Source organism: Leuciscus leuciscus (genome assembly GCF_965113295.1).
Source record: "Leuciscus leuciscus genome assembly, chromosome: 4".
In the NCBI taxonomy this organism is placed as follows: Eukaryota; Metazoa; Chordata; class Actinopteri; order Cypriniformes; family Leuciscidae; genus Leuciscus; species Leuciscus leuciscus.
This window is the reverse complement of record NC_138728.1, coordinates 22,745,578-22,757,281: the sequence shown is the minus strand read 5'-3', so window position 1 is coordinate 22,757,281 and position 11,704 is coordinate 22,745,578. Positions and strand designations below refer to the sequence as shown.

Sequence of the window (11,704 nt, the reverse complement as noted above, 5' to 3'; positions counted from 1 at the left end):
AATGACACTCATACATTTTTTAAATGTGGCATAAGGGCCTAAATCATTTTGGGGGGCTGGAGTACAGTATGTCCTTTGTTTTCAATGGAGCAATCATTTTTTATTAGGATTAATTTAAAAAAAAAAAAAAATTTTTAATTAAAAAAAATCTAATGTGTAAGCAACACCAATAATAAAAATTCTAATAAATGTTTTTGTTCCAACATTATTAAAACTTCTATATAAATGCATCTCTCCAGTTATGCCTAATTTAGATGGCCAGGAAACAGGGGCTTCCCTTGGTGTTTCAATGCAATACAAAGTCCATGGAATTAGGCGTGATAAAATTCAATCTATTTGTTTCATCTAAATGATTCTGATGTGTCGCCCAAATGCTTAATTTCAAGCTTGGTGCTTTTTTCCCCTCTATGTTCATGTTGTCTGCAATAAACAGAGAGGACGTTGCATTAGGGCCAGAGAAATGGTAGCCCTGGCTGTGAATGAGGTCAGATGTGTGTTATTTCAGCCAGACAAAATGAATGGACATTCATGCATGAATGCCCATCTGAAGAACAAGAGTGAGGTATATTAAACCAAAGTAGTCATGCACACCAGTGGAGACACGTCTGAGTCCTCCCGTTAGGAGCTCCGTCATGCATACTTGTGTCGGCAAGTTATTCCATTTTAAAAGTCAGCTACTGTATATGGTTAATTTGATACAGCTCTCAGTAGACAGCATAGTTCAAAGTCCATTTATGCTTTCATCTTGAAAGAATGATGATCTCTTAATGTGTAAGTTCCTACAAGTACCTGCATGCATCTCACCTGTATAGTAAAAATTTTAAAGCATGGATGGGCTCATATCACAGATAAGGTGCTAGTAGAGACAGTAAGTTTGTCAAGGAACAGAAGGATGCAAAAACAGGTAAATTCCAAACAGAGTTTGAGTGACATAAGGGACTTAAGCAGGTGAGTAACTGGATTGCAGATCAATATGGTGATACTGGCAGGAAAGTGACAGTTCTTATCTGTTGCAGACGGTGATGAATGATGAATGAGAGGAAAACCAGAAGACTTGAAGATGAGATGATCACAGAAGATGGATGAAGACTGAAGAATTGACACTTTGGGAAAGGATCGCACAGGTACGTATTTTTCACTGAAGAGTGGGAGAAGACTTGGAGACAGGATCGCACTGGTACGTTTCTACAGGTGGGTAGTCCAGTAAGTGTTCAGTGTTTAACAACGAGACCAGACTGACTATTAAGAAACCTGTCAAGAAGTTATAGTTTGAGAAAAAAAGTCCATTAAAAGCACATTCAATAGATACCAAAGAATAAAAAAAATGTCATAATTTACTGACCTTGATCCAAGTATGATCTACATTGTTCTGTGATGGAGTCCAATCAACATTGGACTGCTTTGACTTTTATATTTTATATTTTAATATTATTTAAATTGTTTTATTTATAAATCATGCTAGCGTTTGTTGCACTGACTATACTGTCTGTTTTTGTTGTTGTAGAAATCCACGTTTCTAGCATCTGTAAAACCGCAGTCTTCCATCTTAAAAATATATCTAAATTACGACATATGCTTTCAATGAAAAATGCGGAACAGTTAGTTCATGCGTTCATGACCTCAAGGCTAGATTATTGTAATGCTCTACTGGGTGGTTGCCCTGCACGCTTAATAAACAAAGTCCAGTAGGTCCAAAACGTAGCAGCTAGAGTTCTCACTAGAACCAGGAAGTATGACTATATTAGCCCAGTTCTGTCAACACTGCATTGGCTCCCTATTAAACATTGTATACATTTTTAAATATTGCTGACTACTTACAAAGCACTGAATGGTTTAGCTCCGCAGTACTTGAGCGAGCTCTTAACCTTTCCGTCCTTCGGATGAGACGTTAAACCGTGGTCCTGACTCTCTGTGGTCATTAAAAATCCCAGGATGTCCTACGAAAAAGAGCAGAGGTGTAACCCCGGCATCCTGGCCAAATTTGCCCCTTGGCCTCTGTCCATCATGTCCTAATCATCCCCATATACTGATTGGCTTCATCACTGTCTCCTCTCCACCAGTAAGCTGGTGTGTGGTGGGCGTTCTGGCGCAATATGGCTGCCGTTGCATCATCCAGGTGGATGCTGCACATTGGTGGTGGTTGAGGAGATTCCCCCTTCCATGTAAAGCGCTTTGAGTCCCTAGAAAAGTGCTATATAAATGTAACAATTTATTATTATTAACGCATTATAGTGCTTCACGTCTATTGTGATCTCAAAATTCTGGCCAGTTGATAATACCTAGAATATCAAAATCAACTGCTGGCGGTAGATCCTTTTCCTATTTAGCACCTAAACTTTGGAACAGTCTTCCTAACATTATCCGGGAAGCAGACACACTCTGTCAGTTTAAATCTAGACTAAAAACACATCTCTTTTACCTGGCATTCATATAGAACATTATACATTTCTATTATTCAAATCAGTTAAATGATTATTAGGCTGCATAGATTAGGTCAGCCGGAACCGGGGACACTTCCTATAACACCTGATGTACTCTTTACATCATAAGAAGAATGGCATCTACGCTAATGTTAGTCTTTCTGTTTATTCCAAGGTATACTGAAGTCAGCCGAATCCGGGCCGTATCCAGATCAGATGGTGGACCTGCGCCTGAACCCATCCACGAAGTGCCAGCCTGAAGTGCCAGCCAGCCTGAAGATATCCCTGAAGTGCCAGCCTCATCAGCCCTGTGAAGGCCTCATCGACACAACAGCCATCGGCATTGATCCTCAACAAACTCGTCTCCATACCGGCGTGATGACTTCGACCTCCAACCAGATGGAACTGGATAAATATTCTGAATGTTCCGATCCAATCTGACTTCTGACCTGTATTGCTGTCTGGATCATAATCAAGACATTTAATATTCAACAATATTATTGATCTGCCTTACTTAAGGTGGACGATGACGCAATTTTCTTCTAGAAACAAACTTTGCTGTATTATTTTCATGTTATCACTGTGAAGCTGCTTTGATAAAATCTGTATTGTAAAAAGCGCTATATAAATAAAGGTGACTTCACTTGACTTGTTGGTGTTATTTTTTTTTTTTTAATAAATGAACTGTTACAATGTATTTTTTTGAAGACGAAGAAGAAGAACAAGAACAAGAGAAAGAAGAAGAAGATTCAGGGGCGGCATCCTTTGAAATCCATGAGGGTCGAACTGAGGTTTGTTAAATGGGATAGTCTAACCAAAAACCATATAGGGTTCACAACCTTTAAATATGTTCACCTCAGTCCATTTATGTACGTAAGATAGTATCAACTACATATAACACAATTGTAGGCCACATTTAAAGGAGCCTTCGAATTGGGACAGCCGTCACTGTGACGCATTAGGCCTTTGAATACAGCTTCTTCAGCCTCTGAATTGGGACGCAGCTAAAGAAGAAGAAGAAGGTGAATAATAAGAAGAATAATTTGGATAAAAGTCTTTAAACATTTTAAAGGTAAAAAAAAAAAGTCTCTCACCAATCTAATCCGGTGAGAATTTTGTATGGACAAGGAGTCCTACCACAGAATATATATTCCACACAGAGATCTGATCCACACAGAGAAAACTGAAGAGACAGAAGCAACTGAGATTATGGAGTAAATCTCACTGTATAATAATATTTGCAAAATAAATGACTGAAAACTTAAAATGTGAATCTCCTGCTGACACACTAAAACGAACACTAACTAACCATCTTAAAACAAATGTTGAAGCATCTAATGTGCCAAAGATTTTGTTTGTTTTTAAGATTGACTTTTAAAACTCCTATTCTTTAATATAGAAATGTGGCATACATGTACACCTGAGCAGAATATGTTCTTTTTTCTTTTGCGTTGCCAGCCTCTTTTAACAGTAATACATCTAAATTAAACCCAATCCACACTCTGCCACTTGTAGTCAGTTGTTAAAATATATGAATCAAGCTGTAAATTAATATCCACACAACTTGTCTACCCTGCTTTGCGGCGCAATACATCTTCTTAGGACATGATTTAGTTACGTAAGCAAATTGACAAGTAATCCATCGTGGTTGTCCTTGTTGTCACCTTTAGGGTCGTGTTTGATTGCCGGAGAGCAAATGGACATTCTCACAGTTACAAAGCGAAGGAAATTGGGAAACCAGCTGGGTAAATCTGTCAATATGAATGATCTTTACCATGCATGACAACATGTTTAAGCCACTGTATGTGTGTGGGCCTGTACACCCTAAATACAGTTTGGGGAGACTGTCTGGCTGCCTGACAAAACCTCTCTTTTGAAAGACTCTCAGTTTGTAAGTTGTAAGACAATTTTAAAAATACACTAAAAAAGTTTAGGGTGTGAGATAGTGTTACTTTAGGGTGTAAAAAAACCTGTTCTCATTAACACAGCTATTTAAATGTGTGTGTGTGGGTCAGATTTTGCCTACATTGTAGGGAACAAGGATATTGATACAGGAATATATCCTACTTGGTGAAATTATCAGAAGTGTGCTCATAGTTATGAAAGCAAAATTCTGGAACAAGACATATGATTTCTTCACAAGGGACAAAATATAATGGTAACTTATATTTACTTATAATAAACTACAACTGCATGAATGCTGTTAAAGAGCACTTGACCTTTGAAAACATTTATGCACTTGGTCGGTTACAGCACCATTTGAGGCATAAAGGCATTTAGATTACTTTCTGTCTGATGCAGTACTTGTTTGAACTATTTGCATAATAACCCTTTCGACAATTATTTTTACTCCTCTCTTTGCATTTTCTGCGCTTTCATTTGACAGACTGGACCCTGCATTTCATCTAATAAAAATAGAACTAACTTCCTCACTTGGGTATTCACTGTGGCTGGCATTTTTTAGAGCATGTTAAAAAAGATTTTTCTTATTCATCAGCTTGGGAGTACATGAGTCGATTTCAAACAATCCCACTATGAGGTTTTAAATGGATTACCCCATAATTATCCCTAATTATTTTGGAAAGATGAAAAAAACACACAAAAAAAAAACACACACATAAAGGCCTAGATCTTGGAAGGTTAGGGGGCCTATAAACAGATTTTTTATAATTAATACACATGAGAGGCATATTATGCCAATATGCTTACACAGTTGATGCTGTAGTGTTCACAGTGTGTTGAAAAAAAGTTGAATTTGTAGTTGAACTGTATTAGGATATTAAATAATTACATTTATAGTAAATCAATACAAAACATCTTAATTTATGAAATAGCATTAATTGTTAAATAGCACTTATTTTACCTGTCTGGTAAAAATATTTTCAAAGGTAACACATTATTTCGATTGTCCACTTTAGACATTCTACCAACTATAAGTAACTTTGCAACTACATGTCAACTAACTCTCATTAGAATATTAGTAGACTGTCTGCCTAATATCTGCTAAGACTTTTATTTTGATGCTCCCCCAACAGACATTCTTTTGACTATAAGTAACTTTGCAACTACGTCAACTTAATCTACTTACCCAAACTCTAACACCTGACCTAACTCTAACCTTACATTCTACTACAATCTACTAATACTTTTATGAGTAGACAAAGTAGACTGTCTAAAGTGGACCATCGAAATAAAGTGTAAAGTGGATAAGATATATATCATCACAATACAATACAAGCAGCTTTAAGGGGCCTCTAGGGGTCTGACGTGTTTTTGGGGCCCTTGAGATGTTTTGACATGCCCTGACATTTGTGCTTATTTCAGATACTTATAACATACAATTGGTCAACAACATGTGATTTTGCTGTATTCAGCACAACCATAATAATATGTGAGCAAAATAAAGATTATGTGTGATTAGAAAGTTCAGAGAAAAAAATTGTCACCGCAATAAGGCCATATAACACGTACTGAATAGTTGTTCACAAGACTTTTGAGCTATCAATCTTGTCCCTGTAAGTCCCACATGCACCAAACGTCATTGGAAACAAGTCTTTTAGGAGCTTAGGACTTAGGACTAAAAATTGTCCATGTACACATGGTACCCAGAACCCAAAAATGTATGATCCAATAGAGACGTCACAGCATCATATGACAGTCCATGGCCTGTGGGAAAGTTGTTCTTTCCTCTATACACAGAAAAGTCTGCTGTGTATCCACATAGAGTCTGCAAGAACAAGCAACTTGAAATCCCACCTGTTTGGCTTGGCTTTCATGTACTGTGTCATACCTGTGTTTGCTTTGCATGCCACCATTCTTTTATCAACAGCTAAGTTTCTTTTAGGATGATCGATAGCTTTGCAAGCATGACGAATAGTGCCCATGAGAGGTTTGACCCTGAACAGACGGTCATGTTCAGCTGTGCCCCTCTTTCTGTCGTTCTTCTATCACTCTTACATAGGTAAATTATTATTTAAAATTTTTCATAAAAAAAAGACAGATAAAAAATATATATATGTATATATAATTTTGTTATTAGATACAATATAAATCGATCTATTTTAGAATATAGGAAAACATAAAAAAGAACAATAAAGAAATGCATTACTAATGAAAAATATTGTTATGCTCTCTCTTTTCAAGTAAAATTCTCAGATTTCTGTAAATGTATTAATCTCATTACTGTTAATCATTACACACACACACACACACACACACACACACACACACACACACACACACACACACACACACACACACATATATATACTGTACATTGTATATATTATAGATATGGTATATATATTCTATATATTATAGATTGATATAATGAAGGAAACAATTTAACATTCTAAAATATTATGTTTTTCTGTAAAAAGAAAGAAAGAAAGAAAGAAAGAAAGAAAGAAAATGTCCAAATAATATTCTTGCTCGGTCACATGCATGCTTCTGACAAATTAATAAATACAAAATTAAAATATAGACTTACGATGGGGTGGCCATTAAGCGAGATGTCATTTTGAGAAAGGTCCTCACTTTGGTGCGGTGCCATGGAGCCACTGATAGGGTTGTGGCCCTGTCATATGCCAAAGTGTGATGAATGAGCTATCTATAGGTGTAGATAAGGTGATCTCTCCTCCTGATGGGGTCTTCACATTGTCACGTTAGCAGCTATCTGCTTGTTCCATGACACACCTGCTGGGAGTTAGACGCCATTAATTTGGTGCTGCCTCTATAACATGAGACATTTTTTTGTGTTTCTTAATGCCTCACTATATCCGATTTCATTTTGTAGCATCCCTATGTCTTCTATACTGTAATTAGCTGGGATAAGTTATACAATTAGTTGCTAAAGAAATTTATTAATTTGCAGACCAAAAAAGTTGGTCATCTTTTTTTTTTGTTTTTTTTGTCAGCATTGGAATTCCATAGGAAGTAACCAAATAATTCAGATTTCCTTCAGGATTTACAATGTGGCTGGATACATTGATGACACGCATATTCCCATCATCGATCCTTCCAAAAATGAAACAGTTTACTGTATGGAATGGAAGGATGCCAGATGGAAGGATAGTCCGAGATATATGCCATAACCACCACCACAGCTGTTAAATAAACAAATTATTCACAATTTATGTGGTCGTGTTTATTTCCTACAAATACAAAAGCAACCGTTATTCTTTTTCCTGTTGGATTTTCATATTCTTCCAATACTTGGTATTGTTGCCCCCCCCCTGCGAGCTGATGACTATGGTGACTCTGAGGACTCGCCTGGCCTTCTTCACTGAGACTGCTCCCCCGCGGCATCGCGCCGTAAGAAGCGCCGTGCCCAGCGGGTCCCGGAACCTTCCCCCAGCCGCCAAAGCTCGCCGGTTCGCCCGCTTGCTTCACCGGCTTCGTCAGCCTCTCTTCCTGACGGACAGCGGCCGCTGTCTGCCGCCGCTTCCGTTGACATCGCTGACGAGGAAGCCCTGCTGCGAGAGGATGATTCCTGCTCTATCCTGGCGTCAGGCAGTGAGGATTGGGCGGGCTCTGAGGACCCCGCGCCCCCTGCCCACACACCGTCAGGCAAGAGAGCGTCCATCGAGACGGAGCTCATGCGAGTACTCGCACAGGCCGTGGCGAGCCTCGCCCTCGAGTGGTCTTTGCCCGAGCAGCCCGCTCACAACCGGCTGGATGGCTTTTTCCTGCCTGGGGAGCGCGCTTCGCCTGCGTCCAGACCAGCGCCTTTTCTTCCTGAGCTACACGAAGAAGTCGCTAAGTCATGGAACGCCCCCTATTCAGCTAGAGTGCGTCCTGCTGTCTCTTTGGCATTCTCTGCAATTGACGATGCCAAAAACAGGGGATACCTTTCGCTGCCGGTCGAAGAGGCGATAGCGGCCCACTTATGTCCGCCCTCCGCTGGACGGCGTGCTAAGCTGGCCCTACCCTCTAAAGCTTGCCGCACTACGTCAAGCCTGCTCCGCCGCGCTTTCGCCGCCGCCGGGCAAGCTGCATCAGCGCTGCACACCATGGCCACGTTACAGATCTTCCAGGCCGATCTCCTCCGTAAGCTGGACGAGGAAGGACCTGACGCGATCTGCGTGCCGGACTTAAGCTCTCCGTGCTACTAAGTCTGCAGAGCAGGCCATTGGACGGAATATGGCCTCTCTCACTGTGACCGAGAGACACCTCTGGCTGACGCTCTCGGAAATGGCCGAGTCCGAGTGCACCGCGTTCCTCGACGCCCCGCTTTCCACCACAGGCCTCTTTGGATCCTCCGTCAAGGATTTTGCGGAGAGATTCGCAGAGGTACAGAAAGCATCACAGGCTATGAAGCACTTCCTCCCGAAGCGCTCCAGCTCTGCAGCAGGCCGTGCGAAACCGTCTGCACAGAGCTCACAGCCCCAGCCACCGTCCACTGCCGCCACTTCGCAGCGCCGCCAGGCCCGAAGCGCGAGACCGCGCTCCCGCTCATCTGGTCGCCGCCCCGCCGTGCGTGAACGACTGTGTTCCAGTCCCGCTGCGGCCGGACTCACACCAAAGCTATTCGCTCGTCCAGTTCCAGCAAATGTGACTGTTCCAGTGTTTTCTGCAGCCAACAAGCCGGTTCTGTCACCCGCTTGCCTGCACACAAATGCCGTTTTCACGGCTACCCAGATAAATCCCCAAAAGAGTGTATTTTCTGGTGTCCCGGCCACGGCCGATGGTGTCTCATGCGTAGTAAGAATACCCACTGTCCAAGTGCCCATCCCTACACACAAGCACAGCCTGTCACACACAAAAAACCGACTCAGATCGGTTGCGCTTCAAACATGGTGAATGTGCCCACTACCCAGTGCCCACTAACGGCACGTTATGCATGTCTCACGGTTTCTGTAAAAACGAAACCAGCGTGCATTCGCTTCACTCAAGCGAACAATGCTTTCGGTGTGATAAGTGTGCCCGCTGTCCCGCACCCACATCCACACATAGACATGACAGTTCCTACGGAAACCGCCCAGCCCTCCCCCTCGCGGCTGACCACCGCAGAGGAGTCGAGCGCGGGCAATCTGCCCGCTGTTATCAGCGCGCCCCATGCCTCAAATGTCACGAGCACGACGCTTGTGTTGCAGCACGCCGAAGCCTCTCCATCGCTGAGCGAACGGAGCGCGCTTCGTATTCAACCCCTAGCTATTCATGCAGACGCATGGGCAAAGCTGCCCGGGGTTTCGAAGTGGGTGCTGGACATTATAAAAAGAGGCTATTCGCTACAGTTTCGCCGACGCCCTCGCCGTATGCGGCGCGCGTCGAGACCACGGTAAAAGCAGAAGTAGCACATTTACTTTGAGCCGAAGTGGCGAAACTATTGAACAAAGGGGCCATAGAGCCTCTCTCTCAAGTTCAGAGCGAAGGGGGGCTATACAGCAGATACTTCCTGGTACCGAAAAAAGACGGGGGTCTCAGACCCATACTAGATCTAAGGCAACTGAACAGAGTGCTTGTGAAGCGACGGTTCAGGATGCTCACGACCAGACAAATCCTCGCGCAGGTTCGCCAAGGAGATTGGTTTGTGTCAATAGATCTGAAAGACGCGTATTTTCAAATACAGATAGCGTCACGTCACAGGCGATATTTGAGATTCGCCTTCGAGGGCCAGGCATATCAGTACACAGTCCTGCCGTTCGGCTTATCCCTGGCACCCCGTACATTTACGAAGTGCATGGATGCGGCGCTCGCACCCCTCAGAATGAGAGGCGTGCGAGTACTGAACTATTTGGACGATTGGCTGATTCTAGCGCAATCGCGCTCAGTGCTCATAGAACACACGACCATTTTACTCGATCACCTCGAGAATTTGGGTCTCAGTGTCAATTGGGCGAAGAGCTCTCTGTCACCCAGTCAGAAGATATCTTTCCTGGGCACAGAGTTGGACTCGCTGTCCATGATAGCGCGACTAATGCCACAGCGCGCGGTCGACATTCAACGCACAGCGAACTCGTTCCGCTGCGGCGCGTCTGTCCCGCTCAAGAGATTTCAGAAGATGCTGGGTCTCATGGCCGCAGCATCATCAGTACTCCAGCTGGGCCTGCTTCGCATGCGCCCGCTGCAGTTTTGGCTGAAAGCACGAGTCCCACGCCAAGCGTGGGCATCCGGTTTGATTCGCCTCAAGGTCAATCAGAAGTGCGTCACAGCTCTGAAACCTTGGAGAGCAAACAACTGGTACCAGTCAGGTGTAAGCCTGGGGACTTCCTCGAGGGTGAAAGTGGTGTACACGGACGCGTCCACCTCGGGATGGGGAGCGCTGCTCGAGGGCAGACCGTTCTTCGGCCAGTGGTCGGAACGGGAGAGGCTCCTGCACATAAACTGCCTCGAAATGCTGGCAGTAGACAACGCGCTGACGCATTTTTGTCCCCAAATAAAAGGACGCCACGTCCTGGTCCACTCGGACAACGTGTCTGTGGTGTCCTACATAAATCGCCAGGGCGGCCTCAGGTCCAGGAACCTGTACAGGCTAGCAGAACGCCTCCTGGTATGGGCTCAGCGCAACCTGCGCTCGCTCAGAGCAGCGCAGGTGCCTGGGATCCTGAATATAGGACCAGAGAGACTGTCCAGGAACAATGTTCCGGCAGGCGAATGGTCTTTACACCCACAGACAGTCCAACTGCTGTGGAAGAAATTCGGCAGAGCGGAAGTAGACCTGTTCGCGTCTCAAGAAAACGCTCATTTTTCTCCAAGAGCAGGGACGCGCTGGCTCATGTGTGGCCCCGCCGCCCGCTTTATGCTTTTCCCCCCGTCTCTCTCCTGCCTCAGGTGATAGAACGGATCAGGGAAGAAGGATGCTCAGTACTGCTGGTGGCACCGTTCTGGGAAAACCAACCTTGGTTCCCAGTCGTGATGCAGTTAGCAAGCACTGTCCCGTGGCCAGTACCAGTGAGGAGAGACCTCCTCTCTCAGGCCCACTGCTCGATCTGGCATCCTCACCCGGAATTGTGGTCCCTTCATGTCTGGGCCATCAACGGGTACATGTTGGACTCCCTAAAGGAGTATTAAACACGATCACGCAGGCTAGAGCTCCGTCTACGAGACGGCTCTACTCCTCGAAATGGTCAGTGTTTTCGGGCTGGTGCCACAGCCCGTGGCGTGTCACCCACAGACTGTGGAGTGACGGAGGTGCTTTCCTTCCTACAAGAGCTGTTGGATAAGGGCAGGGCCTCTTCCACGCTCAAAGTTTATGTGGCGGCTATAGCAGCGTTCTCAGAAACACCGCTTGGTCAGTCAATAGGAAGGAACGAGTTGGTCATCCGCTTCCTTAGAGGAGTTAA

The 11,704-nt window shown here is 43.9% G+C and overlaps 2 long non-coding RNA genes across 2 annotated transcripts in view; one reads left to right on the top strand and one right to left on the bottom strand.

Annotated features, from left to right (window-relative positions):
* Window positions 1-1,514: 1,514 nt before the first annotated feature.
* The window catches only part of LOC309497226, a 34,735-nt gene continuing 24,545 nt past the window's right edge, over window positions 1,515-11,704 (bottom strand). The window contains exons 2-3 of the long non-coding RNA XR_014205450.1: window positions 2,224-2,319; window positions 1,515-1,865 (exon numbers count right to left, since the gene is read on the bottom strand). This is a non-coding gene — a long non-coding RNA (uncharacterized lncRNA). The remainder of the gene's footprint in view (window positions 1,866-2,223; window positions 2,320-11,704) is intronic.
* Window positions 9,520-11,307, top strand: LOC309497619. Its single transcript, XR_014205637.1, has 3 exons — window positions 9,520-9,674; window positions 9,737-10,319; window positions 10,984-11,307. It is a non-coding gene; the product is annotated as an uncharacterized lncRNA (long non-coding RNA).